This window comes from Geospiza fortis, unplaced genomic scaffold (genome assembly GCF_000277835.1).
Source record: "Geospiza fortis unplaced genomic scaffold, GeoFor_1.0 scaffold284, whole genome shotgun sequence".
In the NCBI taxonomy this organism is placed as follows: domain Eukaryota; kingdom Metazoa; phylum Chordata; class Aves; order Passeriformes; family Thraupidae; genus Geospiza; species Geospiza fortis.
The window spans coordinates 595,960-601,241 of record NW_005054508.1 but is presented as its reverse complement, the minus strand read 5'-3'; the positions used below and the strand labels follow the sequence as shown (position 1 = coordinate 601,241).

General features: G+C 45.3%; 1 protein-coding gene across 1 annotated transcript in view; it reads left to right on the top strand.

Annotated features, from left to right (window-relative positions):
- Positions 1-5,282, top strand: part of PCDH15 (protocadherin related 15) — a 518,357-nt gene that overhangs the window by 471,321 nt on the left and 41,754 nt on the right. The window lies entirely within an intron of this gene.

Below are 5,282 nucleotides of genomic sequence, written 5' to 3'. Positions count from 1 at the left end.
AAATCTCTTTTTTTTTTTTTTTCCTATCTATGCCTATAACCTGTAGATTTCTTTTTATATTTCCTTTTCTTTGGGATGACAAGGGAATCTTTAGAATGACAAGTTCTGGAATTCCAGAAATTCCACCTTGGGCACCCAGGAGAGCATCAGGGCAACATTTGGCTCATCCCTCCTTTGGCTGTTGCACGACTCATGCACAAAACTGAACTGCTTTGCCAGTCACAACCTTTCCTTCCTTAAAGTGTGATTTATGGGTGCCAGAGTAGGGAGAAAAGATGCTTGGTAGGAGTAAAAATCTCCTCTGAAAGCTCATTGCAGTGACAACAGCGCTGCCTCCAGCTGCTGGAACATCTGGCCCCCAAAAAAAGCTGTGCGCCCTGCTAAGACAAATATGACAGAAATGCCAGGCATTTTTTCCTTCAAAAATCATATTCCTGCTTTTTATGTTGGCTTTTTACTCTAAAATCTCTTACTTTCTTATTATTTTCCTCTGGCACAATCAGAGAATTCCCTACCCTTTGGGATTTTTTCCCATGTAATTGAAGATTATTTCAATCACTTTGTTCTTTGAGGGCATTTTGAAGACTGCATGTGCCTTCCTGAGCAGAGGCTCCTAGAGGGGCTGGGAGTGGGGAGTGTGCCTGGATAATTCCCATCCATAGAGGAAATCCATGTGTGTGGCCTTTACTTCCTCTCTCACACACACAGAATTATTCTATCAAGCACTAACTGCTATTGGCTGAAGAAAAATGGCAATAAAATCCATTTTTCCAATTATTTGTTTCAAAATCCAACTTTGGGAACCTCTCTTGTTCAACACCTTTTCCCATGAGACAGCCTGCCAAAAGGAATCTGAGTTTCCTGTGGCACCTGGGAGGTTTTTAGCCACCACTGGAGGACAAAGTGAACAATTCCCATTCACCTGATTTATTCCTACCTGTGTTTCTCAGAAAGTTCCTGGCACTGGGGGTATTAGGAGTGAGCTGGGCAGTGATCAGTATCAGTGATGTAGTGAAGAAATATAAATTGATATATAAATTCATCTATAAATTCAAAGCAATATGAAAATTAAATAATATATGAAATAACCATCAATATACTATAATATAGATATATTGATGTGTTATATATAGATGTATTATATATGGAATATTTTATGTTGAATATAAATTTAATATGAATATAATTTTTTTAAAAAAATCAAAGCTACAAATTCCTGATGCAGCCAGTGGCAAACCAAGATGAGGAGCATGAGTTCCAAAGGATTTGAGCCAGATGAGGGTGTAGAAGAGCACAGGAGTGAAGAAATACAGGAAATAAAGGAAAATTGCAATGACTACCCCAAATTTCCAGGCTTAGGTGTCTGTAGAACACCCAGAAACCTCCCCTGACACAGCCCAGTGACAGCTGTGCCGTCAGAACTGGAAATCTGCAACAATCTGGAAATTCCCACCGGCAAAAAGAGTCGGGTTCTAAAAGCTGCTTTATATGCCAGCCACTAATTGGGAACATTGGAGCTGCCATCTGCTAGGAAGGGGGAAAAAACCCCTCAGCAACCCAATCCCAATCCTGCCATTTTCCATGCCCCCTTAGCAGCCTGGGGCTTGTGGGTAAGGGTGACCCTCTGAGGGAGGTGGGAAACGTTTCAAATTAACAACTGCATTTCATTCTGAGCAGCAAATCTGGATTTAGCTCAGGCTGATAATGCTAAAAAGTGGGATCATCAATGAGTATACAGCTTCAGGAGTTACTGATAATTTTTATGCTCATCCTGAGAGGGGATGGGAAAGGGCTGGAAGCAGCAGCAGCAGCAATCCTGACCCAACTCCCTGTGTGTGGGCACACCTCCACTCAATCACAGGAGGCTGGAATTTGTCCTGGTAATTCCTGAGATCATCCATATTTATCAGCCCTCAATCACAGCAGGATTTAGGAGACATCTGTATTTCTTGTGCAGAACAAAAGGCAGATATGCTGCTGGAATATTAAGATTAAGTGTAGCTCTTTCTCTTCTTTGACAGTCATAATGCAACTCTTGAGATGCCATAGATCTCTTGCTAATGAAGTGTCAAAAATATTTACCTTCAGGACAAATTACAGGAATAGCAAACATCCTTCCTAGGATTAGAGAAGTTTGGGAGGTTCCTGGGAGCAGCTCACAAGCTCTCTCTGCTGGTCCTGCCAAGCCCAGTGTCCTTAGGTTTGATCCAAAGAGCAGAGAAAGGGGGGAATGCAAACAACAAAGTTAAATATTTGAAGCTGGAATCTGATCATTTTCCCAGCCTGTTTGGCACCTGTTTGCTCATCTCTGGGTGGATGTGGAGAAGAGCCTGAGCTGTGATGATGCTGGGGCTGCTGATGGCCCTGGGGTGGCACTGAGCTCTCAGAACTGGTGACAATTAACTCAGAGCCTGTCCACCAGCTCGAGGCACCTGAACTCTGCAGGACTTTACAAGCTCTGAGCTTCAAATGTCAAAAGGCCTCTTTCACTGGAGTTTAATGCCTTAAACTCAGCTGCAAGACTTGAACATCTCATTAGTGCTGAGCTCCAGTGCCCTGAGCTTTGTGCAGAAGGCCCGACTTCATTTAATGCCTGTGCCTGCAGCATCAATACCTTAATTTGGATCCAAATTTTGTTTGTTTTGAGTCACACACGTCTCCAGGCGTGAATTGCTGAAGGTGAAATTGATTTCTGGTGTCATTGAAATCAGCGATGATTAAAAGCCGTAGCTTTTATTGAGAGAGAATTTGCCAATATTAAAAATATGATGGGCTTCTGACCCAGCTGAACCAACCTCATAAATCTATTTTAACAAAGAAATTGTCTTTTTATTGGAAGGGCATCCTGCTGCTCTCCAGGGCATCTCTAGGGAGCCTTTGGACTTCACTGGGCACTCAGTGGGAAACTTGGCTTGCTCATGGATGTCCCCAAAGGAGCTGGATCAGACATTGCTCCTGTGGCTGCTGCTGGGTCCCTCATGTGCCATGTGGGGTTACAGGAATTGTGTTTTTCTTTCCCCCCCAGTTCCATTACCAGCATGCAAAGCTGAATGTGGATAAACAAGAGCATTTGTCCAGGCAGGACTTTTCTGGATTGGTCATGGCTTTATCCGGAGCTGTGTTGTATGAGCTGAATTTACCCTGGAATCCCAGAATGGTTTGGGGTGGAAGGGACCTTCAAGCCCATCCAGTGTCATCCCTGCCATGGCAGGGACACCTTTCACTGTCCCAGGCTGCTCCAAGCCCTGTCCAGCCTGGCCTTGGGCACTGCCAGGGATGCAGGGGCAGCCCCAGCTGCTCTGGGCACCCTGTGCCAGGGCCTGCCCACCCTGCCAGGGAACAATTCCTAATTCCCAATATCCCATCCAGCCCTGCCCTCTGGCAGTTTGAACCCATTCTCTGTGTCCTGGCACTCCAGGCAGAGCTGAGGTGCTGCTTAAATTTTTGTCTTTGTTTCTCACCATCCAAACATCAGCCTGGTGTTTCTCTCCAGCCACTTCCTTGAGTTCAGGTTGGATTTTAGAAATGTTTCTTCACGAAGGAGTGGCAGAGCACTGAAAGGGGGTGCCCAGGGAGTGGTGGAGCCACCAGCCCTGGAGGTGTCCGAGGAATGAGTGGATGTGGCACTGCACAATGTGGTTTAATGGGCAAGGTGACAATCAAAGGTTGGCTGGGGTGATCTTGGAGACATTTTACAACCTTAAAATTCCATGATTCTATGACATAGACTGTTTTCACATTCATTTCTTCCTTCAGCCATTTATTTATGTGGAAAGCCAACTATTTTCCTGACTCTCCACCCGTCAGGCTCCCATCTGCTGGCTCTGGGATGTTGTGGGGTTGTATTTCCCCGTGCCAGTTGGAAAGCTGGAATGCTCTGGAAAAGCCTACTGATATCTTTGCTTTTTTGACTGACAGAACAGAGACAATTTCAGAAAGCTTTTCAACCTTCCCATCTTTCACTAGTAAAGGAGTTTAAGCTCACCCAGGAGGCAGCACTCTCTGTTTTAAAAGGCTTAAAAAAACCTACAGAGCTGGAAAACAAAAAACAAATTAGCACATTTTATATGTATGCTTTTGGTAGTCAATCCAGATGAAGCTTTGTGACTTTAGAAGAAAGCAAAATATTGAGAGAGGGCAGGAATTTACCAGTTGTATGTCTGTGACAAGTTACAGCCAGTATCATTCCAGGAGTTCATCTTTTGGGCTGTTCTGAATGAAACTTGCTCTTTCCAGCTAAACCTGCCTGGATATTATCCTTTAAGTGCTGGATGATTCTGTCTGGGAATCTGGGCTGATAGGAGTTGGAGTAGCATGGAGCATACCCAGCTTTGAGTACCTGGATTGCTTATCTGGTGCTGGTGTTCCCTGAAAAATTATCTCAGAATGAATAAAAAACCAGAAGGGATTATTTCCACCATATAGAACTTGTTCAGTGCTGGTGAGGAAACAATTAATGATGATTAATGGCCCCCTGTTGAAGGCTTAATGACCTTGCAAAGATAATTCTCTTTTAGTAGCTGTGGTGTCTCATAAACAGCTCTGCTCTCTGTGAGCAGGGACAGGACCCCAGGGAATGTTTGGAGCTGGGTCAGGCTGGAGATCAGAGAAAGGTTTCTCCCCAGGGAATGGGCACAGCCCCGAGGCTGCCAGAGCTCCAGGAGAGCTTGGACACTGCTCCAGGGATGCCCAGGGTGGGATTGCTGGGGTGTCTGTGCAGGAACAGGGGTTGGATCAGTGATTCCTCTGAATCCCTTCCAGCTCAGGATATTCCATGATTCTACTCTTCATGCTGACACAAACCCTTATTGTTTTTCATTCCTAAGTCATGGCACAGTATGGATTTTCCATGGATTTTACGTGCACCTTTTCAAAGTTAAAGCTGGTTTTTATTCCAGCATTAGATCAAGCAACAGGCCTCAGGAGCAGTGCCAATATTTCCATAAAAACCTGCTGATAGACTCTGAAGTATCCCAGATGCTGAGGCCGTGACCAAGACTAATGAGTGCTCAGGCATTAATTAGCTCCCACCTCGCTGATCCCTGGAAGGAGCACAGGAAAGCTTGGTCAAGGTCCTTGGAAACACTTCCGTCTGGATACAGGTTGAACAGGAGCATAAGGAATGGGCCTGGAGAGGCCAGGATGGGGCTACACAGGGCTGTCAGGAGCAGGGAAGGTGGAATAACAATTCCTGGGGCTGCCTGGTTGATGCCAGCTCTGCATCCTGATCCAATTCAGCAACGGTGCCAGGGCAGCTCTGTGTCCTGAACTGGGGTGCCCAG